Source organism: Ranitomeya imitator, chromosome 5 (assembly GCF_032444005.1).
Source record: "Ranitomeya imitator isolate aRanImi1 chromosome 5, aRanImi1.pri, whole genome shotgun sequence".
Lineage (NCBI taxonomy): Eukaryota > Metazoa > Chordata > Amphibia > Anura > Dendrobatidae > Ranitomeya > Ranitomeya imitator.
The window spans coordinates 322235768-322261765 of record NC_091286.1 but is presented as its reverse complement, the minus strand read 5'-3'; the positions used below and the strand labels follow the sequence as shown (position 1 = coordinate 322261765).

General features: G+C 40.6%; 1 protein-coding gene across 1 annotated transcript in view; it reads left to right on the top strand.

Annotated features, from left to right (window-relative positions):
- The window catches only part of FUT9 (fucosyltransferase 9), a 322869-nt gene that overhangs the window by 159272 nt on the left and 137599 nt on the right, over positions 1-25998 (top strand). Inside the window, exon 2 of the mRNA XM_069767999.1 lies at positions 19061-19214. The gene's annotated coding sequence lies outside the window, so the exon portion shown is untranslated. The remainder of the gene's footprint in view (positions 1-19060; positions 19215-25998) is intronic.

Genomic DNA, 25998 nt, shown 5'->3' with positions numbered 1-25998 from the left:
ATTATTCTGTGGAAGTGAAATTACTATAGTTGTGACTAAAGACCTTAGCACCTACTTTATGACTGAGAGACATAGAATGATAAAGTACAGTGACATGTAAATGTTTGGGCACCCCTGGTCAAAACTACTGTTGTTATTGTGGAGAGTTAAGCAAGTTGAAGATGAAATGATCCCTGAAAGGCCTAAAGATGAAGATGACACATTGCCTTTGTATTTTATGCCAAAAAAAATACATGTTGCCATTTTTTACATTTCAAAAATTACAAAAAAGGAAAATGAGCTGATGCAAAAGTTTGGTCACCGTTGGAGATTTGAGTGGTCAGATATCTTTGTCCAAGATTTCAGACCTGTTAGGGTTATGGCTTGCACACCATCATCATTACAAAAGGCCAGGTGATGCAAATTTCCCAGCTTTAAAAAAACTCAGCCTCGTGTAACCTTGTGGGTACTTTTAATCAGCTGACTGGCACTCTGAAAATGAAAATGGTGGAGGTCCACAAAGCAAGAGAAAGCTTTATCAAGATAGCATAGTATTTTAAAGTTACCCTTTCCTCAGCTTGAAATGTAATTGACAAAGGACAGTTAACTGGAACAGTGGAGGTCAAGATAAGGTCTAGAAGACCAAGCAAAATTTCAGTGAGAGCTGCTCATAGGATTGACAGAGATGCAAATCAGAACCCCTACTTGACTGTAAAAACCATCAAAAAGATTTAGCAGACTCTGGAGTTGTGGTGCATTATTCTACTCTTCATAGACACCTGCACAAATATGGCCTTCATGGAAGAGTTATTGGAAGAAAACCTCTCCTGCATCCTCACTATAAAATTGAGTGTCAGAAGTATGCAAAAGAACATCTAAACAAGCCTGATGCATTTTGTAAGCAAGTCCTGTGGACCGAAGAGATTAAAATACAACTCGTTGGCCAAAATAATCAAAAGTGAAAAAGGGCACAGAATTTCAGGAAAAGAACATCTCGCCAACCATTAGGCATGGGGGTGGATCAATCATGCTTTCGGGTTGTGTTGCAGACAGTGGTACGGGGAACATTTCATGGGTAGAAGGAAGAATGGATTCAATGAAATTTCAACAAATTCTTTTTGCAAATATAACAGCATCTGTAAAAAAGCTGAAGTTGAAAAAAGGATGGCTTCTACAAATGGATAATGATCCTAAACACATGTTAAATTCCACAATAGACTACCTCAAAAGGCATAAGTTGAAGGTTTTACAATGGCTCACAGTCCCCTGATCTGAATATCATTGAAAATCTGGGGTAAGACCTCAAAATAACAGTACATGCAAGACAACCTAGTTGTCATGGTCATGGATGGGATTCCGTTGTCCGTCCTCTTAGGGTTATTTCTGTGTGGCCTCCCTTTGAATTAGGGTGGACTATATGTACCCGCCTCTGTGTTGAGATCCTCGTCAGTGATACTTCCATACTCGGCTGAGCAACTGACCCTGTATATCTGTGTGTACTGCCTGTTCCTGTAAACTTGCTTGTGTATGACCATGTCTGTTTCCTGTTTGATATCTGTCTTCTGATCCTTTACCTCCTGTGTCTCTCCTGGTTTGACCTCGGCTACGTCCCCTGACTTTTCACTAGTTTGTCCTTCTGATACCACATTGCTCTGTCTGGTTTCTGACCCCGGCTCCCTTCTAACTATGCTATTTGTCTTTCCCTCCGGTTACTGTGCTGTCCTCTGTTCTGACCTCGGCTTGCCTGACATTTCTCTCATCTCTGCCAGCCCGCGCTAATGCCCTCTGGGGTTCGGGGTATGACTCTGCCTCCAACCACTTCCCCAGTGGTCAAGTGCCACAGGTCCTGCTCACCTATGGCTCTCTCACAGCCGCAGCCAAATGGCACGGTAGGAATCCACGAGCACCCCCCAGCACGTCCCCGGACAAGCGCACAGGCTCATGTGGTGAGTCTGATGTGGTGTCCATGACACCAGGAATCTCGAAGAACTGGAAGAATGTTCCAATGAAGAATGGATGAAAATCCCTCAAACAAGAACTGAAACACTCTTATCTGGCTGCAAAAAGTGTTTACAAGCTGTGAAACTTTCAAAAGGGGGTGCTACTAGGGACTAACCATGAATAGTGCTCAAACTTTTGTGTCTGGCCATTTTCCTTTGTGTAATTTTTAAAATGTAAAAGATGAAAATAAATATTTTATGTAATCTTTAAAGGGATTCTGTCACCTGAATTTGGAGGGAACAATCTTCAGTCATAGGGGCGGGGTTTTCGGTTATTTGATTCACCCTTTCCTTACCCGCTGGCTGCATGCTGGCTGCAATATTGGATTGAAGTTCATTCTCTGTCCTCCATAGTACACGCCTGCGCATGGCAAGATTGCCTTGCGCAGGCATGTACTACGGAGGACAGAGAATGAACTTCAATCCAATATTGCAGCCAGCATGCAGCCAGCGGGTAAGGAAAGGGTGAATCAAACACCTGAAAACCCCGCCCCTATGGCTGAAGATTGTTCCCTCCAAATTCAGGTGACAGAGTCCCTTTAACTTTTGGACTTTTAGAGATCATTTCATCTTCAACTTGCTTAACTTTTCACAGTAACAGTAATTTTGACCAGAGGTGCCAAAACTTTTACATGTCACTCACTGTATGTTGAATAATAGCAAGCATTGACCTATAAAGTTGTTTTATTTGATGAAATTATGTTTATTCTTCAAATCAATTTTTTATATCTACCATTCATATTTCTTTTTCTTTTACTAAAATGAGCCAAAGTTAATTCTGCTCTGCAAGCAGTTTAGTACATTGCGCGACTGCTGTTACCGGCAGACTATGCCGTGAGAAGCTGTAATCCGAAGCTCTCTCTGCAGATTTTAATTCTGTCTTTCTGTTTTCTGGCTCTGGTCCTCTGTGACCCTCTGCTGGTTTTAGGTCTCCTTGCTGGTAGCTTATTAGTGGAGAACTCACACAAACTGGCAGATAAGATATCGCTAACATCAGTGGGCTTATAAACTCTGACAGGTCTTATGCCACTGCTCTCATCATCTCAGCAATGAATCACATTAGTATCAAACCTCCTGTGATGAATATTCTCCAGGTTGTGCTAAATATATATTCTTAATGTGTATTACTCAGCACTGTTATTGAATGTCATGTCCATTTTTATGCTTTAGATCATTATTATGCTTTGTGTATCATATTCCGCAGCGCTTTACAGACATCATCATCACTCTCCCTTTGGGGCTCACAATCTAAATTCCCTATCAGTTTGTCTTTGGAGTGTGGAGGAAAAGAAAGAATCCGGAGGAAACCCACAAAGATATGGGGAAAACATACTACTCAACCAGTGTTTTTACATGGGACACCAGTAAATCTAAATGATCTTAGTGATGGCCCAGTGTTCAGTTTTAGGCATTTACCCCTATATTGATAGCTGTCATGCACCCATTACAATGACAGCCACAGTTTAACTTGAGGGTCCTATACCCCAAGACACCGGCTGAATTAGGACTTTTTACTTATTACATGCCATATAATATAACTTGTTGTCTTATATCAGAGGGGCTTTTGGGTCATCTTCAGAATCTGGGATCTGGTTCCACATTATGCGATCTCATGACATTCATGAGACCTCATGTTACTGCATTCAGGCCAGGGTGGCACCAGTGCAGTAACAGCCACAGCACCTTCATAACAGTAAAACTACACCCTGGATGTCATACTCCGTGCTGCAAAGCAAGAGAAACGATGCAGAAATCAAGCTTACGGCTAGTTGCCATACTTCTGGGTATTCAGACCTAGACTTGTTTTTTACAGCAGTCCCTGAGACTTGATTCCTGCATCGCTGCCCAGCTCATCAGTACAGATGAAGAAGAGGAATATCTGAGCAGCAATGTGCAGGGGTTAAAGATCTCAAATTCAGTGCCATGTCAATAGTCATTTGCCCAAACCATATGCACATAGACGCAGGTGGAAGAAAAAGGGAATTAGTCTCTGTTCACATCACGTTAACGACTTCTGTTTAACATATACTGGTAGAAAAATTGCTATCATATATACCTCCATTAAAACCTATAATGTATCCCACTATATGCACTTGGATGCATCGGCAAGTCAAACATTTTTAGTGTATATCTTACTATGGCCGGCCATATAATAGTGCAGACCAAGTCACCATGATCTTTGTTGTGCTTTTCGGGCATGTATGCGTTCAGGAGGTGGACACTCAGAAGTAGTAGACTGTGTCTGAGGGTCTATCACCAGTATGAGTATACACCCAAAACTTATGCACAACAGTGTGCACGGTGACACTGTCTGCACTATTATAATCAATCACCCTGTCGGTGCATATGCCCGAATTCCATTTTGCTAGGGGTATGGATTTTAAGCCCCGACGGGACCACTGAAAATGATGAAGAACACAGTGTTAAAGGGTCCTAATTATCAAAAAAAGGGAACTTGAAAGTGTTCTTCTTTTAAAACACTGCACAGTTGCTTCAACTATTATATGAGCATTGTGGGCCATCACTACGATAAGTAGAGGCAAATTATACCAAGAAGCCATCACACTATTGTTACTTCCAGTGATACAAGGGAGTTACTTCTTTGGTAGTTGTTCTTTGACGGACTGATCCTGTTGGACCTACCAATTGTTTTGCTATAGATGTATTATGGCACTAGGTCATGAATGACCTTCAACATCAGAAAGAACCTATACACAGGAGTGGTGCTGTTTTTGGAAGAAAGTAGCCATGTTTCTGTAATCTTTAAAATCCAGCAGGTAGAATAGAGGACTGCAGATGCTTTTATATTTGATTCAGCTTCGATAGTAGTATTAACAAGTAATGTTGCCAGGATGAAAATCTTGTACATCAATAATAGACAATGCCAAATAAATTATTTATTGAGGATGTTTTCTTTATTGTATCCATTTTTCTTTTACATAAAAAAGCCCTAATATTTATTTTTCAGTAGGGTTTTAAATATTTTATTCTGGCTTCACTTTATATATTTCAGTTGTGTACCTTTACTTTATGTCCTGCCATAACTGACAACTGACAATATCTTTTGATATGAAATTGGATTGATGCTTATAAATTTTTATATCAGAGAACTCAAATACTTCTATATCAGATTTCACGATGCTTCATTTACGTTTGCCTTCCAGAATCAATAGCATGCCCTCTTCTAAAATATAAACAGGAATGCCATGCTGGTATCCACTCCATATGCACAATAGAATACCAAAATAATAAAGTACACCCTATACAAACATATTTCATTCCAGTAACACCCAAATGCTCTCTAACTATTTATTCTTATACTGTGTCACTATACTGTACTGTACTGTGAAAAATGCATGGTCTAATCTTCAGTCTTTGAATGTTGGTATATACAGCACTGTGAAAAAGTTTTAGGCAGGTGTGGGAAAAATATTGTAAAGTAAGAATGCTTCCAAAAATAAAAGTTTGGTGTGAGGACCATTGGCCATCAAAACAGCATCAATTCTTCTAAACACATTTGCACAGTTTTTGAAGGAACTCGGCAGGGAGGTTGTTCCAAATAACTTGTAGAACTAACCACAGATGTTCTGTGGATATAGGCTGTAGCCAATCCTTCTGGATCTTCATATAATTCCAGACAGACTTGATAATGTTGAGTTCTAGGCTCTTTGGGGTCCATATCATCACTTCCAGACTCCTTGTTTTTATTTATGCTGAAGATAGTTCTTAATGACATTGTCTGTATAGTTGAAAGTTGGAACCATCTGTCCTGCTTCAAATACATTTGAAGCCGTTCAGATGGTTCCCTAATGGTATTATTGTATGACAGATAAGTACCTACCTGTATTTCACAACATTGAAAACACCAAGAAATGGGCAACAATTGAGGACCGTAGATGCAGTGGTCAGCCAAATAAACAGATGAAATATACTTCATGCTTACTTCTCTCTGAAATTGGAAGATGTCCAGTAGCTGTATCAGCTCAGAGCTTGCAGCAACCAGTGGGACCCAGTTATATTATTCTATTGTTTGGAGAAGTCGGCCAGAAGTTATCTTTGTGGAAGAATTATGGCCAAAAACCATACGTTGACAAGGAAACAAGGCCAAGTGACACAAATATGAATGAAAACATAGAAGATGGGGTGCATAAAAATTGTGCACTGGACTAATTAATCAAAACTTGAAATACTTAGTTGTAACAAAAGGTGTTTTGTTTGAGAAGGCCTGGAGAGCGGTACGATAATGAGTATTTGCTGGAAACAGGTAAGCATTGAGCTTGTTAACAGCAAGTTTGTGGCTACAGTTCAACAAATAGAGCTGGTGATTTGGTCAAAATCAAAAATATTGGTATCCTCAGTTCTGACAAATGCAGGCAGAATCCATTACTCAATAGCATCTAAGAGGTGTCTGCTTGGCTCTAAATTTATTCTGCAGCAGTACAATGACCCCAAACATTTAACCAATGTCATTAAGAACTATCTTAAGCATAGAGAAGAACAATGAGTCCTAGAAGAGATAATGTTTCCCACCTGCCCAAAAACACAATACTGCATTCACAGGGTGTTAGGGCTAGCGGATTGCACCAAATAATTAGAAAGATAGAGTAAGGTGCGTTCGCAGCCCGGGGTCCACCGTGCAGAGATGGAACCTGCTGCTAAGTAATGACGGACTATATGGCAGTACAATATGGATTCACACACGGGTTAACGTCACCCAGTATGAAGAAATGCGAACCCTGTTACGTCACAGGGGCGCGGTACCGCACAAAGAGCGCAAGCAAGGAGTCACAGAACTCTACCCCTAGACTCGGGATTAGAGTACAACTAGACCTCTTGCACTCGACACCGCAACTGGGGTGTCAGCGTAACTGAAATAATAATTTAAATGCATGGGAGTGCGTGCGGTGCCACTCTGGCGGACACCACTAACCACCCAGGCTTGGGCAAGGAAAGCGCTGTGATAGCGCACGGCGCCGCACTGGCGGTCACAGCAATTTGACTCTGTTTTGTGTGGCATGTGCTGATGGCAAGTCGGGCGCTAGATAGCAATCATCCACCTTACATGAGCAGTCATACACAAGGGAGGGGATAATGAATGAGTGACTTTCACACGTTAACACACACACGTTTACAAGTGTACACTAGCGCATGGCCGCTCAGCCATGCAAGCCTTTTATAGTGGCAGTGCTACAAGACCTTCCAGATGGTCCAATAGCAGCCACAACAGGACCTGAGCATGTGACCCCCGACCTCCAATGGGAGGTCGTCACGTGGGCATGCTCAGTAAGGGAAAAGCAGGACTTAGTCCCAGAAAAACCTGCTCGTTGCTGAACATTGCTGGCTACTAGGACAGAGCCTGGAAGGGCAGTAGTAACCAGTCGTCCAGTATCAGCCTGAGCTAGATGCTGGGACTGACATCTCCGCTGAGCAGACTCCCCTTCGGCTGGAGAAAAATAGGAGACAGCAGCGGAGATGGCTCGAGATTCCCCCTGTGCAGAGGTGGGAACCCGACACCTAAAACAGGGGTTAATTATGTGTAGGTATCTTATTGTATTATGAAGAGATGAGCAATTTTGGCCAGGATTGGCCATTAAGAACTATCTTAAGCATAGAGAAGAACAATGAGTCCTAGAAAAGATAATGCGTCCCACCTGCCCCAAAACACAAAACTACATTCACAGGGGTTAATTATGTGTAGGTATCTTATCGTATTATGAAGAGATGAGCAATTTTGGCCCAGGATTTTGTGTGGACGATGCCTGGTACACTTACTAGACCTCGCCTATGTCATGGCAGGGCAAGGTATGTCATGATGTAATGAGGCCTAATGTTTTTACCAGGCAAAGTACCGTATATACTCGAGTATAAGCCGACCCGAATATAAGCCGACCCCCCTAATTTTGCCACAAAAAACTGGGAAAACTTATTGACTCGAGTATAAGCCTAGGGTGGAAATGCAGCATTTACCGGTGAATTTCAAAAATAAAAATAGATCATTATTGCCCCATAGCTGTGCCATATAGTGCTCTGCATGTTCATTATTGCCCCATAGCTGTGCCATATAGTGCTCTGCACCGTTCATATTTCCCCATAGCTCTGCCATATAGTGCTCTGCACCGTTCATATTTCCCCATAGCTCTGCCATATAGTGCTCTGCACCATTCATATTGCCCCATAGCTCTGCCACATAGTGCTCTGCACCGTTCATATTTCCCCATAGCTCTGCCATATAGTGCTCTGCACCGTTCATATTTCCCCATAGCTCTGCCATATAGTGCTCTGCACCGTTCATATTTCCCCATAGCTCTGCCATATAGTGCTCTGCACCGTTCATATTTCCCCATAGCTCTGCCATATAGTGCTCTGCACTGTTCATATTTCCCCATAGCTCTGCCATATAGTGCTCTGCACCGTTCATATTGCCCCATAGCTCTGCCATATAGTGCTCTGCACCGTTCATATTGCCCCATAGCTCTGCCATATAGTGCTCTGCACCATTCATATTGCCCCATAGCTCTGCCATATAGTGCTCTGCACCGTTCATATTTCCCCATAGCTCTGCGACATAGTGCTCTGCACCGTTCATTATTGCCCATAGATGCTCCACATATATCTGTGCCATTGCTGCTGCTGCTGCTGCAATAAAAAAAAATGCCATACTCACCTTTCTTGCTTGCAGCTCCCAGTGTGTGGTCCTGGCGTCTCTCCGCACTGACTGATCAGGCAGAGGGCGGCGCGCACACTATATGCGTCATCGCGCCCTCTGACCTGCACAGTCAGTGCAGATAGACGCTGGGAAGATGGAGCAACGCCGGGAAGATGGAGCGGCGCCCGGCGGGTGGAACGGGGATAGGTGAATATGCGATACTTACCTGCTCCCGGCATCCGGCTCCTTCTCCCGGACAGCTGTCTTCGGTGCCGCAGCTTCTTCCTCTATCAGCGGTCACCGTTACCGCTGATTAGAGAAATGAATAGGCGGCTCCACCCCTATGGGAGGTGGAGCCGCTTATTCATTTCTCTAATGAGCGGTCCCACGTGACCGCTGAACAGGGGAAGAGCTGTAGCACCGAAGACCGTGGGACAGGCGGGGAGCGCCAGGATCGCTGGAAGCAGGTAAGTATGCCTCAGCGCCCTCACCCCCTCACCCGCCGACCCTGCCACCCACCTTGACTCGAGTATAAGCCGAGAGGGGCACTTTCAGCCCAAAAATTTGGGCTGAAAATCTCGGCTTATACTTGAGAATATACGGTAAGTGGCCAGTGGAGCCCAAGCCAAGGATAATGGGTGCAGAAGCTAACAAAAAATAAGGCTGGAATGTTCATCTTTAGTATGATGACATTTCTGCCGCCTGCTACACCCTTTGCAATTTAAAACACTTAATTGGTGCGATACTAAGAAAACACAAACATAAGTTAAAAATAAAATAAGCCCCAAAATATGAACCGTTAGTCACTAACATATTAAAACTAATCAAACATTATGTTTGCCCATTCATTGACACAATTTGTTTTGTTTTCATTTTACTACTAAAACACCTTTTGTTTCTTTTTATTATAGTATTATTATAGTGTATAGGGTTATACATAAAGTAGCACCTGAAATAGGGATTCATCACTTTCTGATGCATACAACCATTAGTAACAATGTCCTATTTCCTTCAAATTTGGACATTTTTAATATCAACTACACTGCTCAATTAGATGAAAATCTTATAAAATATCATGATTTGTGCAATGTAGTACATAATAAATTCTCACTTTGCAGTGGTGAACAAAGTTTTGCTTACTGAAGCAATATATTATATGTTTCTGATGATAGAGCATTTAGATGGAAAAGTACAGCAGTAATAGCTATGATGTTTTTAGTGCATTTAATAAGCAATTCCATTTGCTAGAACGCTCTGGACTGCCACAAAATGCCATGTTCATCATTACAGCACTGAATTATATAAACACCCTCCCAACCCCTTTAATACTTAAGGGACGTCAATGAAGGCTGACTACTCTTAGGAACAAGTTTTCATAAATGGAAATTTTGTGTTTTGTTTGTTAATTTCCATCTATAAAAATCCACAGTTGACAAATGAGAGAGAGGAACTTCTAAGTTGTGGATCGTTTTAATGTTTTCTATGGTCTAGTAATAAAATAACCCTTTATGATTAAGCTGCCCGTCATGGCTTTCCTATAATTGGAGGTTAGTGAAGATGTCTTGAAGGAACCTGAACTCTCCAGTGTCCTGGATTTATCGGTGATAATGCGTTTTAATGTTTTCCAGTGAACAAAGGCTTTTAACAGGTATCTTAGTTATATGTTTCTTCAACCTAGACTTGCTATTGATCTGCTTTGCAGCTCAAACCAAGTTAAATGTTTATGCTTTGAAATATCTGCTGTTTAATAAAAGTTCTCTTGATTATAAAAAAAATTATAGAATCTTTTTTTAGGTTACATTACAACTTTTAGACATTTGAGACTACTTCACAATAATAAGTTAATTGCTTGTACCGTAGGACTAAAAAACTAAACTATTACTATATAACCAACTGTGCTGGATATTTTAATACTCAAGGCTTATACATATTTTTGATAGAGTAATGTAATGAAATCTTCATCCGCTATGGGTAAGGATAGGATTTCACGACAATTTGCCTAATTTCTTGTGCACGTTAAAACTTGTGCAATTCAAGTAATAATTCTTTCTATGACTTCTTTCTAGTGATGAATGAGCACTAAAAATGCTCGTCACTCAAACCGAGCAATTCCTAATATTTGGGTGCTCGTTTCGAGTAATGAGTATATCGAGTAATGGGAAAGCCAAACATTTTCCCATCAGACCATATAAGGTGGTCTGGGGAGCACTCAAAATGTTGAAATGGATGGAAAAAGTGATGAGTGGAAGGAGAAGAGCATGGGGAAGACCCCTGGAAGTATTTCTGACTCCCCGATTGCTCCTGAGAACAATGGTGTCACACTTTTACTCCACTTTAAGGACTTACAATAAAACATTCACAGTTGATGAGAAATTGGAGTTTGCAGGGAAAAAAATGTTAAGAAACATTATGTCCTCTATAATGAATTGTATGTAAGGCAAATTTTTAAAAGGATTTAAATCAAGTAAACCAACATTGATTTTTCTTTACAAATTTTTATTAAAATTTTCTTAATTGTTTATTAAAAAATTTGAAATATCAGTGAAATATATGAAGCAAGCAAGAACTGCCAAACATTAGATAGAAGAGTGACTTAGATACAGCCTGTATTAGACATAAGGAAAGGCCTCACACACATTATGTTCATATTGTCATGTCTTTGTACTCCTACACACATAAAGGCTTTTCACAAAGTGCACAGACAGGAAAAAATGATTTTAAGGGTAATACAGTCATCCATAGTTCCTTGAAGGCAAGTTTTGCAGGCCTCATTCAATTGCTTCATCAACTTTTCACTCCTTGTAAAAAAAAACCCAGTCATCAGGGCCTGGACACTGGGAGAGTGTCGTGAAATTGGCCAAGGCCTTTGACAGTGTACCCCTGCCTCTGCTGTATCTGGTGTCTGTCTCCCTCGCCTCTCCTCCTTGGATGGACAAGGAAGCTTGCCCCCTTCTGCTAGCATTGTCTGATAGGAATTTTGTCTATATGTTTTCCACAATGGCCTTCTGTTATAGCACCATTTTAGTAGACCTCTTCACCTCAGGAAGGAGAGATGCAAGAATCTCCTTGTAGCGTGGGCCTAGCAGGGTGACTAACCAGTAATATTCTGTGACCAAGATGAATGTAACGTAAGGGTCATGAGAGAGCAAGCGGTCCATAAAGTCTGCCAAATGTCTCAAGGTCCGAAAACACTTCCCTGTCTCAAGGTCCTGTCAACACTTCCCTGTCTCCACCATAATGACTACTCTTCATCTCCTCCTCCATCTCTTCCTCCTCAACCCATCCATGCAGGAGAGACAGGATGAAGCTTGTGTAGGTACTAGCCTCTGTTATGCTATCAACCAGTTCCTGTTCCTCCTCCTCTTCCTCAGCCTCCACCTCCTCACCTCCTCATTGTTATCAAATCTGTGCTGAGCAGATGAGGTGAGACTGGGTTGGGTAGTATCTCCCTGTCTCATGTCTTTTTCCATCTCCACCAGGTCCACATGCAAAGTTCTATGTTTAATTGTCCGCAGCGACTGTTTAAGTAGGCACAGAAATGGGATTGTTGCGCTGTTGTTGAGGCTGACCAAAATACCGGTGGGTATATTGGAGCTGGTATTCCACAAAAGGCCTCTACTGCTCACAAAACCTTGCCAACATGTGCGGTGTGAAGTTCCAGCGTGTGATCACATCGCACACCAGTTGGTGATCTGGCACTTGCATGAGCTGCTGAAGCATGGCCAGAGTGGTGGCAATTGTAGCTGACTTGTAGAAATGGGCACTGACGCAGCATACCTTGACCAGAAGCTCTAGCAAACTGTGTAAGTTTTCAGAAACTGCTGCACTACCGAGTGGAGCACATGAACCAAGCATGGTACGTGTGTGAGCTTACCAAGCTTCATAGCTGCCTCCAGGATATGCTCTGAGATAGCACATGGAGTTTGAAGAATGAGGTGAAACAGAAGGGGTGAAGGAACTGTTGTAGGAGGTGGAAGAAACCCTGATAGAAATAGGGCAAGCAATCCTCGGTGTCTGCCAGCACATGCTCTATGGATGACTAATTAAATCCAGAAAAAATCTTGAACGCTTTTTTGGAGTGTTATATACCCCTGAAATGTAAAACAAAGCACGTAATACTCTATGGATGACAAATTGAATCCTTAAAATGTTTGTAATGCTTTTTTGGAGTGTTATATACCAACGAAATGTACCTCGAAGCATGTAATACTCTATAAATGACTAATTGAATCCAGAAAAAATTTTGAACACTTTTTTGGAGTTTATATACCACCAAAATTTAACAGAAAGTACGCAATACTTTATGGATGGCAGCATAGTCAATTTCCCCACCCCCCCAAAAAAAATGTGGTCACGTGCATCAGATATATATTTACCACCAGACTACAACCAACCCAACCCTTGCCTAGAGGCTGTATTCTTCCACTCTCCCTGCTCCTGCAGCCATCCCTAGCCTAAATGCAGAATGTATCACATGCAAACAGAAAAAGAACAAGATGAACACTAAGAAGGAATGTTAGTATGATGGTTCAGTTTCAGCACCAGTATCAACACTACAGTACTCTGATTCATTAAACTGTGCACACACAGGCATGGACATGCACTCTCTCCCTCTAATAAGAACTTTCCCTGAGCTGTGCAATGGGGTCAGTGAGCCAAGCATGGCATCGGCTGACCTTTTATAACCTCTGATGAGGTAATGCGGCCAATCAATCACAGTAATGCCATTACCAAGATGGCTACAGCATTATAGTGACAGGAAATCCCCACATGCTTAGTGGCTGAGGATCAGACGCAAAACATACGGGGCGGACATTCAAGCTTCAAATCAGAGCATTAGCCAATGCTCGTCGAGTGCAGAGCACATCGGAGCACCCAGATACTCGAATAATATCCGAGTATCACCAAACACGTTTGCTCATTCCTATTTGTTTCCCTTGATTTTTTGCTATATATATATATATATATATATATATATATATATATATATATCAGTGATTCCAAACATTATAAACATGTTAAGCACAGAAAACAATCCTTATAAGCCCCCTTGTATTATAGAAATAAAAGAATAAGAAGCGAAGGTTCTACACATGTGAAATCAGTGGGATAAAATTGAGAAAGAGATAGTCAATGGAGCCGCTCACCTGGTACATTTGTGCAAATTGTAAGCACAACACTGCATAGGGCTTGAGGAATGGTAGTATGGGGCTGCTGCTTCATCTGTTGAACGTGACAAAGTCATGTATGGACATCGAAGACAAAAAAAATGGAAAATGTGGTATTTGCAGGGGCTGTTGGGTCCAGAGGAACAGGAAAACCAGGAAACAAGGAAATTTTATTGACAACACGTTGAATGAGTTACAACAACTCTGAAACGCATTGTGAATAAAATTCTTCTATTCCCTGGTCAAAATTACTGTTATTGTGAACAGTTAAGCAAGTTGAAAATGAAATGATCTCTTAAAGGCCTTAAGTTAAACATGACACATTTCCTTTGCATTTCAGGAAAAAAAATAATACTTAGTAATTGTTTACATTTTAAAAATTACAGAAAGGGAAATTGGCCAATGCAAAAGTTTGGGCACTCCTGGAGATTTGTGTGCTCAGATATATTTTGCATTTTCACCATAAAATTCTGCATCAGAATTGTGCAAAAGAACATCTAAACAAGTTGATGCATTTTGTAGACAAGTACTGTGGACTGATGAGGGTAAAACAGAACCCTTTGCTCATAATGATCAAAGGTATGTGTTGAGAAAAAATGGCATAGAATTTCACGAAAAGAACATCTCGCCAGCCATTAGACATGGGGCTGGATCAATCATGCTTTGGGGTTCTGCTGTAGCCAAAGGCATGGAGAACATTTCACAGGTAGAGGGAACAAAGGATTCAACGATTTTTTGACAATTTCTCGATGCAAACATAACACCATTTGTAAAAAAAAAAGTTGAAAAGAGGATGGCCTCTACAAATGGATAATGATCCTAAACATACGTCAAAATCCACAATAGACTACCTCAAAAGGTGCAAGATGAAGGTTTTACAATGGCCCTCACAGTCACCGGATCTGAACATCATTGAAAATCTGTGGCTAGACCTCAAAATAGCAGTGCATGCAAGACAACCCAGGAATCTCACAGAACTGGAAAGGATGAATGGAGGACAATTCCTCAAACAAGAAATGAAAGTCTTGGCTGGTGCCCTTTTCCATTGGTCCATTTGCTTTTTGTAATTTTAAAAATGTAATAGATGAAAAAATATATATAAATATATACATATATATATGTTATTCTTTTTGCTTAAAACACAAAGGAAATGTGTCACTTTTAACTTTAGGCCTTTTAGAGATCATTTTATATTCAACTTGCTTAACTGTTCACAAACTTTAACATGCTACTGTATGAATCATTGATGCATAATTTATATTTATGGGTAGCTTATAGACTTATTACTGGTAAAGAATAAATTCGTCATTTCTGAATACATGATTGTAGAGGCCATTTACTGTAAAAGGTGTATGGTTTGCTTATTTAAAGGAGTTACTCAAGCAGGAAATAATATTTTGAATAAAGCATAGAATGCTAAAATAAGAAATCATAATATAAATTACTATGCTCTGGTTCAGATGCATCTGGGGGCCTACACTGGTGTCTACTTACGGCTCCCGACCCAGATATGTCATCAAAAAGCTTTTTTCATGTTTTGGTTTACAGCTAGTGATGAGCGAATATACTCGTTACTCAAGATTTCCGGGTGTCCTCCGTGATTACTCTTGTACGTAAGAACACGGACTGTTGCCCAATCAGTACTATGGCTCTGAGTTTCATCAGCTTGGTCAGTCACAGTTTTTACCATCACTGATGAAATAATAAATAAATTACAAATGTCTTCTATTCATTGGAACGATGGACAAAACACATATTGCCCACTGATACCAACCGTGTGCCGACCATGATTTTCATGGACTCAGACTTTTCACTCGAATAAAAAGCAGACACATCTCCAGAGTTTTGCGAACCACTCTGTGCACAAAAAAAAACACTAACATGTGAAGAGCCCCATGAACAATAATTGGTATGCTGTATGTTCTGTGAAAAAAACGGCTAGCACATGTACGTGGGTCATGTGTGTATGAATAAGGCCCTAGTTATACAATGTGACCTTCACACATAGTTGCTCCAGGCACATATTCTATATTGCACCACCGGGTTGCAATGGAAGTTTTACAGTAGTTTTTATATTATTTTTTATTAAACAAATGAGGGTTCCTTTCTGCTGACATTGGGCCTATCTGTTATTTTATATTTCATTAGAGGATACAGTATGGCTAAAATCGCTGAGCCTTGACCTTTAGTAACAACAATTGTTCCTCCAATATTATATTTCTGATAAAGATTTTTATTTTTTTTCCCATTTTCCTACTCTCCTGCACATAAATGGCTACTTTAAGACTTGAAAGGAAGAGGTTTCAGACCTGGAATTAATTTTACATACTGCCGACACTCTGCATGATGAATGGATAGCTCAGTGATTTTACAATATGATATCAATGCCGGCGGTTTAATGGTTTCTTCAAGGTTACTCTCTGCTGTGCCCTGGAACACAATCATGAGTTCCTTGATGAGGACAAACATGAAGAACAGCATTTTGCTTAGAAATCCCTTAACAGCATTAGATATTTTTATACCCCAGTAATTCTCCTGCCTATCATGGGACTGCTTTGTTAAAGCACGTTACATTGTATGGGAATGAACAGTGCCTGGTTAAGGCTTATGGAAATTGTTTTCTTTTCTTATGAAAATCAAATGCATGGATTGCCTTGTTTAGATGGTAAATCATAGAAAGTAACAAAAACAGCAGACCTTGAAGTGCAATATTCTATGTTCATTGATCTCTTAACATGTCCTCGGTGCTCTATATATAGTGAACTCCAAATACCCAAAATAAAGATAGATTTTCACTAATTGTCCAGGACTATAATTTTGTTTCTATTATGCCCTAAAAACTAACAGAGGCAACTACCTGCCTGTTCTACCTTGCGCCAGGTCAAAGTGGTCACTGACCGCTCCTGCCAGCGATTCAGCTGCTCCACATCACTAGAGAAGTTCTTCTTTTTCCAGGCTGCTCTGTCGATGGGGCGTGACTGCGGACATCAGTTTGCTCCTCCTAGTTAGGCAGCAAGGAGCTGGCTGTCAATCAGTATGATGTTTGCAGTCACGCCCCTTCAACAGAGCAGAGCAAAAGAGAAGCTGCTGCTCTGTCAATGTTTTGTTAGCGCAAGCTGCTGAATCGTTGGTAGGAGTGGTCTGGGAATACACTTTGCCAGCAGAGATTGGCTACGGGCACAACAGGCAGGCAGGCAGTTAGCAACTACCTGCCTGTAAGTTATTAGGCCCACAGCAAAAAAAATGAAACAGTCCCGAATAACCCCTTGAAATAATAAAATTCAGATTACCTGTAATCACCTCTAGGGGGAGCTGATGTGAATATTGCATACTGTGTATGAATTAAACTCAATGATAAAACAGTTTGTATTAAGACACTCCGAGCTAAGAATCTGGCCCAACTAATACACAATACAATAAAACTTTTACCGACAGCTATGAGTTAGCATCAATCATATAAAGTATAGGCAACGCTCTGCGTGATGCGTGAGAAGCACAAATCTTTCTCTTGTCTCATGTTTGCTACAATGTAGTAACACATGTGAAATGTAGAAGACTGAAACAAACTGGAACCAACTTCAATGCATTACAGATAAAGGTTAAGATATCCAAACCAAAGGTAATAAAACGACTGTAAGCAGGAGATTAGTTTAAGGAAATCGGTCACCAAATTTTTGCTACCTAACCTGAGAGCAGCATAATTTAGGGCCAGAGACTCTGAGTCCAGCAATGCGTCACTTACTGTGCTGCTTAGCATAGTTTTTATAAATTGACAGTTTTATTAGCAGGAGATTATCACTAGGCCAGGCAGTCCAACCTCGCCCCTACCACTGATTGACAGCGTTCTGCCTATGCACAGTGTATAGAGAAAGCTGCCAATCAGGGGTGTGATCAGGGTTATATGGAGCTCAGCATACTGAGAACTGCTAGATCTGCAGCAAATAAAGCAGTTTTTAATCAAAACTGCAGCAAGCAATAAAGTAAGTCGTGCATCACTGGAATCAGGGTCTCCGACCCTACATCAAATGGGCTAGCAAAAATCTGATGACAAATTCCTATTATAATTCCTTACACCCAAATAGTTTCAGGTATGTCCATGCAGTTGGTTAGTCATCTCCAAGATGTAGTTTTCTGCTGTTGTAGTATTGCAATGGCTGGAGAGCCACAGGTAGGAGAACACCGAATCAAGGTATCATAAATGGATTATCGTCATTTGTTTATTAATAAATCTGGATATTGGAAAGTGGCTGTGCTGGTTGTCCCCATATGTAGCATCAGTGTCATCGGGAGGAAGGTAAAAGAGCTAAGGGCACACCATAACAATGTGATCCTTTAGGTTTTTTATTATTGTTTCCTTTTAATAAAACAGACCAAGCAAGGAAAACATGCTATTCAATTTAATCTTTCATATGCTCAGACTGGAAGCAGAGCCTAACAATAAATTCCATTATTTTGCACCTAATGGGTAGAAATTGTGCTAAGCGGTAATAAATTAAGAGAAATGAAGTGTAAATTTACCAGGATGCCTTGCATATGTGCTTATAAGGAAATGCCGTCTACCCCATAACCATATTAAAAAATGACATTTTATTTCAGTCAGCATAAAAAAGTATGCTCTGCATCCCAACTGAAAACCTTACCCTGCAGAGACGCAGAGAAAAGTAGGAATTCTTGTAAAGAAGATCTGTGTGATGCTTATTATTTATGCCAGATCCTGGGCTGCTTTTCTCTTCACATCTCTTAAAGGAGTCGTTTGGCCTTATGTCACAAGTCTGCAGTCACTCTGTGTGACTGCAGACTTGTGAACATTCACATCGAGCACATTGCTAGCTGTGAGGATTCTCTGGCACCGATTGCATGCGATTGCAAGTATACGATTTGCATACTTCCAGATACATTCTGATTAGACTTGTCTGGGCTCTACCATCTAGTCAGCACTTGAGCCTATATATGCAAATCACATACTTGCAGTCATGTGCCCACCGATCCTGGTGTCAGCACCGCCAGCAATGCGCAGTGTATGCAATGTAAGGATTCACAAGTGTGCAGTGACATGGAGTGACTGCAGACTTGTGGCCAAAGGCCAGACATCCCCTTTAATATAGCCAGATTTGGATTGCAAATCGTCTTTGGCATTTGAAAGTATAGAAACGAGTGGTTCTTTTTTCCTGCAAGTAGCAGAACCAAGAGTTCCATTACAGCCTAATACTAATTATATGTATTTCAATGTATTTGCTAAAATTATTTCTCTATTGTTCCTCTTCTAGATCAAGAAACATTTCAGGCTCAAATGAGTCTTGATTTCAACATATCAATAAAAATGTCCAATGGTTCTGGAAGCTTAAGATACCAAACAACCTGAGTCCTTTATTATCCAGTTGGGCTTCATAAACAGATGACTCGGAAGGACAAAAAGTGAAGGTAATGGCACTCTTGCTTTCTTTTTTTCTTTTGAACAATTTTTGCATTGTATATAATACTTCACTTCGATTTTATGGAATCTAATAAAGCCCCAGGAGGCTATAGTGCCATACCCCTACTTCCACGCGTAAAAATGTGCTGACTTCCATGTGTAATATTGTGAACAATGTGAATAAAAATCAGGAAAAATGTGAAAAATGTAAAAAAAAAATGTGTTGACTTCCATATGGAAAAATGTGAGTCCCTCTAAAACAATTTTCCCAATATAGACTTGAATGATTATAAAACAAGTCGTTACGTATCACATCCTTGACAGTTTATACCTTCCTTGATCTTGAGGAGCTAGTTCTAGTACATCCATCCACTGGAGAAGTTTCCACAAATGCATAACTGTCTTAAAAATAAAATAAAGGGATGTTGTGAACACTGCCTACGACAGACTCTGGTTTTAGTACATGACTATATATCGCCCGAGAGTCTATTTTTTAGCCATTACTTATCACCTAAGTCTCTTTGTGCCTCTTTGCTCTTCTAATATCCCTCTTTTTGATCTTGGAATTAGTTTCTGAAGCCATATTGTAGGATTTATTGATGCATCTTTATCTGTCTGATTTCCAACTGCATATTAGACATCAGCTTGTTATTTCATATTCTGTTCTAATAGTTAAATGAAATAACATTTCAAGAAGCACTCCTAAATTTAATGATTGAGCAGACCAATTCATATGCTACTCAATTCATTGCTTACCACCCCACATCCTATTACTCCAAAAGTTGAGACCCGTTGTTGTGGCAGACATTTTAAAAATGTCCAGGATACTTCTCAGCATGGTGCTGATAAAAAAAACACCATCAGGTCTTATTGGTCATCTACATCTAATGTCCTGTGTGACCCCTACATACACAGAAGTAATGGACCAGCAACCATCTAAGAGTATTCTGTGATTCCTTCACAGAAAATTCAAATTGCTCAGCCATGACAAGTCAGGCCCCTAATAAATTATTTCAATTACTAAATGGTGGCCCGATTCTAACGCATCGGGTATTCTAGAATATGCATGTCCATGTAGTATATTGCCCAGTCACGTAGTATATTGCACAGCCACGTAGTATATTGCCCAGCCATGTAGTATATTGCCCAGCCACGTAGTATATTGTCCAGCCACGTACTATATTGCCCAGTCACGTAGTATATTGCCCAGCCACGTAGTATATTGCCCAGCCACGTAGTATATTGCCCAACCACGTAGTATATTGCCCAGTCACATAGTATATTGCCCAGCCACGTAGTATATTGCCCAGCCACGTAGTATATTGCCCAGCCACGTAGTATATTGCCCAGTCACGTAGTATATTGCCCAGTCACGTAGTATATTGCCCAGCCACGTAGTATATTGCCCAGCCACGTAGTATATTGCCCAGCCACATAGTATATTGCCCAGTCACAGAGTATATTGCACAGCCACGTAGTATATTGCCCAGTCACATAGTATATTGCCCAGTCACGTAGTATATTGCACAGCCCGCGTAGTATATTGCACAGCCCGCGTAGTATATTGCACAGCCACGTAGTATATTGCCCAGTCACGTAGTATATTGCCCAGCCACGTAGTATATTGCACAGTCACGTAGTATATTGCACAGTGACGGAGAATACAGCACAGAGCCATGTAGTATACAGACTTAAAATAAAAAATAAACATATACTCACCCTCCGTTGAAGTCCTGGCTCTGTGTGCGGTGCACACGGCAGCTTCCGGTCCCATGGTTGGTATGGGCGAAGGACCTGTGATGACATCGCGGTCACATGACCATGACGTCTTGGCAGGTCTTTCTCGCAGGACCTGTGATGACGTTGTGGTCACATGACCGTGACATCATGGCAGGTCCTTGTCGCATACCATCCTTAGCACCGGAACCTGCCGCTTGCATGGAGCGGTCACCGGAGCGTCGCGAGGAGCGGGAAAGGCGCCGGAATGTGAGTATATGATGATTTTTTATTTTTTTAAATATTTTTAACATTAGATCTTTTTACTATTGAGGCTGCATAGGCAGTATTAATAGTAAAAAAAAGTTGGTCAGGGTTAATAGGGTTAGTAACAGTGTTAATGGAGTGCATTACACCGCAGCATAATGTGGTCCATTAGCGCTGCCATTAACCCTGTGTGAGGGCTGACTGGAGGGGAGTACGGAGCGGGCACTGACTGCGAGGAGGAAGGAGCGGCCATGTTGCCGCCAGACTGCGCTTGTCGCTGATTGGTCGTGGCAATGGTCGTGGGCGTTTTGCCACGACCAATCAGCGACTTGGATTCCATGACAGACAGAGGCCGCGACCAATGAATATTCGTGACAGAGAGAAGGACAGACAGAAGGACAGACAGAAAGACGGAAGTGACCCTTAGACAATTATATAGTAGATAAGTTTTCCCACACATATACCCTCAAAAAAAAATATCTGTGTTGACGAGTCTCTGGTTGTTTAAAGGGCAGAATTTTCCATCGCAAGTGCCTCCTACAACCAAAAAAGGCCAACCTCAAAAGAGATGCAGGGTGTGTTACAGAGATGGAGGTAGTAGGGAAACCAGTTACCAGTGTGACACATGTCCTGATAAACCTGGCCTCTGCATTAGGGAATGTTTCCGTCACTACCACACATTCCTAGAATAATTGGATCTATATTTTTGTTTTTACCCATTCCACCTTCTGCCATTTTCTCCCTTTTCACTTTTTATTTCTTCATCCCCTATTTATAAATTGGAATAATAAAAAAAGGTAATGTTCATTATACCCCTAGATCAGTGTTTCTCTACTCGAGTCCGCAAAACCCACCAAGAGGTCAAGTTTTCAGGATTTCCTTAGTATTGGACAGGTGATAATTTCACCATCTGCTCAAGCACTAATTCCATCACCTGTGCAATCCTAACGAAATCCTGAAAACGTGACCTGTTGGTGGGTCCTGAGGACTGGAATTGAGAAACACTGCCCTAGATGAATACTGTGAGAGCAATTTGTGTAATGGCATACATTTTATTTTTTTCCTGCCAGTTTGACTATGACGTGACATATAAAGCAGCCATTCTGAATCTTTCTGCTTTTTGGTGTTATAGACCTGGCATTTTTTCATGGTGGATACCTAGTACACAAGATGTTCCTTGTCTATAAAGAATGGGCTTTCTTATTATTTATTTATTATACCCCTAGATAACATCTTTAAGAGGTTCAGTTCCAAAATGGGGTCACTTGTGTGGAGTTTCCACTGTTTAGGCACCTCCAAGCGCGACTTGGCTTCCGCGACTTGGCTTCCAGCCAATTTTGTGGTCCAAAAGTCCAATGACGCTCTTTCCCTTCTGAGCCTTGCTGTGTGCCTAAATTAAAGTTTTCTACCACATATGGGGTATCAGTGTGCTCAGGAAAAATTGCACAACAAAATGTGTAGTCCATTTTCTCCTGTTACCCTTGTGAAAATGCAAAACTTAGGGCTAAATAACATTTTTGTGGGAAAAAGTAAAAGGTTCATTTTTTCAATTCACATTCCTTTAGTTCCTGTGAACAAAATGAAGGGTTAATAAATGTCTTGGATATGATTTTTTGCAGTTTTTAGAATAATGTCACTTTAGCATATATTTTCTGTCAAATAGACCTCTCAAAGTCACTTCAAATCTGATATAGTCCCTAAAAAAATGGGTTTGCAAATTTTTACAAAAATAGTGCAGATGTTAAGTAAACTTGTAGTAAATGTTATTTATTAACTATTTAGTGTGATATAACTATCTGGTTTAGGGGCATAAACATTCAAGATTTGAAAATTGTGACATTTTCTCATTTTTTTGCCAATTTTTTTTATAATTTCCTAAATAAACGCAAATAATATTGACCAAAAATGTATCACTAACATGTCACGAAAAAATAATTGCAAAATCACTGGGAGACGTTGAAGCGTTCCAGAGTTATGACATCATAAAGTAATCAGATTTAAAAAATGAGGCTTGATCATTAACGTACGGATTAATGTACAGCAATAATTACCTCCCCAGCCATAACAGACAATACAGCAGCCATCTAATTCTATAGTGCTTACTTCCTTAGACAAAACAAGTATTTACTAATTTAAGGCATTTAGGAATGTATTTATATTTCCTTTACTTGTTATTTTATTCCTGTAGAACCTTATTAATACATTAATACTCAGTAAGGATAAATACATCATGGATCATATCAATGTGTGTGGAGCAGGCTCAGGAGGGGAACCAGCTTCACACAGAGCTATACGAGCTGTGTGTGACACTTAGTCACTTCTCACTACCAAGCCATGAGATGGGATAGTGAAGTGTTCGAGGTCAAAAGCCTGGAAGGTACATCATAAACAGAAGGAAAAGACAAAGACATAGTCAGGTAATGTTCCACGGTCAGAATACAAGGAGGATAGTGGATCAGAGTAAAAGGGGTTAAACAGATGGGTGGTCAGAAAGAGGTTCTAGGTCAGGCAATGAAAGATCTACAAACAACGCAAGGCACAGAGAGAAAAACCACACAGTGGCTGAATGTACATCTGGCAGAGGTTTGGGAGTAACAGCCCAGTTAAGTAGCCTGGCAAACACCTGGGATAATGAACACTTGGAGACAGTCAGCGCCTCCCAGTCCCAGATTAGACGTCCGAGCTGTTAATCAACACACTGAGAGCTCAGCATGCCCCTGCTCTAGACTGGATGACTGAGCTGTCAATCAAAGTACCGACAGCTTCAGCACACTCCTGTACCAGATTGGACAGCTGAACTTTCAGCATCTGCATCCCAGACACACTGAGGGATGGAACCTTGACACTGTTACAGAGCTTCAACAATTGCAATTAATTTCTTAAATGCTACAAATACTTAGAGTGACATTTAAGCTGCATTATATCTCCATTGCACTGTTCCAGTTGTCCATCACCACCCATGGTATGATAATAGAGTGCAATAGGGTTGCCTTGGCAATTGAGAGCTGTTGAAGGCCCCCTGTCACCATATAACAATAAAAAAAATAACAAAATGACCTAAATATTCAAATTGCCCCCTATATGATATGTCAAAATACAAAATTGTTTAACCTGATTGGTATACCACCTATAAAAAATGGAATAAAGTGCAATCTCAATGTAGTATGTAGCCCATTTAATAACTGCAGTACAGTGCCCAAAAAAATCCTTCAAATAGTTCTTAAAACTAAGAAAGCTACAATTCTCATAAGATGGTGACACAAACCAATTTTTAAAATTTTTGTTCCAACTTTAGATTTTTTTGAAGTTTGACCAGTCCAAAGTGACTCCATCTGCCTCATAAGGCTACTTTCACACTAGCGTTTTCTGCAATCCGTCACAATGCGTCGTTTTGCAGAAAAAACGCATCCTGCAAAAGTGCTTGCAGGATGCGTTTTTTCCCCATAGACTTGTATTGACGACGCATTTGCGACGGATTGCCACACGTCGCATCCGTCGAGCGACGGATGCGTCGTGCTTTTGCGGACCGTCGGGAGCAAAAAACGCTACATGTAACGTTTTTTGCTCCTGACGGACCGCTTTTTCCGACCGCACATGCGCGGCCGGAACTCCGCCCCCACCTCCCCGCACCTTACAATGGGGCAGCGGATGCGCCGGAGAAATGCATCCGCTGCCTCCATTGTGCAGTACGTTAAACGCTAGCGTCGGAATCTCTCCCCGACGCATTGCGACGGGGAGATTCCGACACTAGTGTGAAAGTAGCCTTAGTGAATGGTTCTGAAGAGCGCAGGTAAATGTGAGCCGAACCTTAATCCAATTTTTGGGAGGTAGAATGAACAAATAGAGAGCTGTACAAAAGTAGTTCTTATTTTTATTTTTGCTTGGTTCACCATGCGGTATAAGTGATAAGACAGATCTATTTTTCGGGTTAGTACGATTACAGCAATACCAGATTTATATAGTTTTTTTTGCTAGGTTTTGCTGCTATTACATAGTAAAAATGCTTTTTTTTTTTTAAAGGGTGTTTTTTTGTAGTAACCTTCTGAAAGCTGTAACTTTTTTATTTTTTGACAAACAGAGCTATACAAGGGCTTATTTTTTGTGGGATGAGTTGCAGATTTTTTTGGTACCATTTTGGGGCACATTATATTTTTTGATCACTTTTTATTCAGATTTGTCAGGCACAGAATGAACAAAACCAAGCAATTCAGTTATTGCCGTCGTTCACCGTGTGGTAAAAGTGATAAGACCGATTTGTTCGTCGAGTCGGTACAATTACAGTGATACCAGATTTATATTTGGTTTTTATTATGCTTTGTTCTTTTTACAGACTAAAAACAATATTTTAGCAAAAGGAATTTGTTTTTGCATTATTCTGAGAGCTGTAACTTTTTTATTTTTTTGCCGAATAAGCCATGTTACTGTAGGGCTTGTTTTTTACAAGACGGTTTGACATTTTCATTTGTACCATTTCTTTCACATATAACTTTTTGATCGCTTTTTATTCAGTTTCTTGTGAGTCAGTATATTGAAAAAGCAACATTTTTTGGTGTGCGTTTTATAAAGCAGGTCATTCCAGTTGCAGCGATACCAATTATGTGCACTTTTTTTGTTTATTTTTGTTCTATCAGAAATGTGTGGTGAGTGGTGAAATGGGTTTTCATGATTTGTGTGCAACTTTTGTGTATTTTTTACTTTTCCACATATTTTAGTTAACTTTTTTTCACTTTATTACACTTTTTCACTGTGGGACATGTATAATTTTTATTTTCATCACATCAGCGCATGAGAGCAGTCAGTCAGTCACTG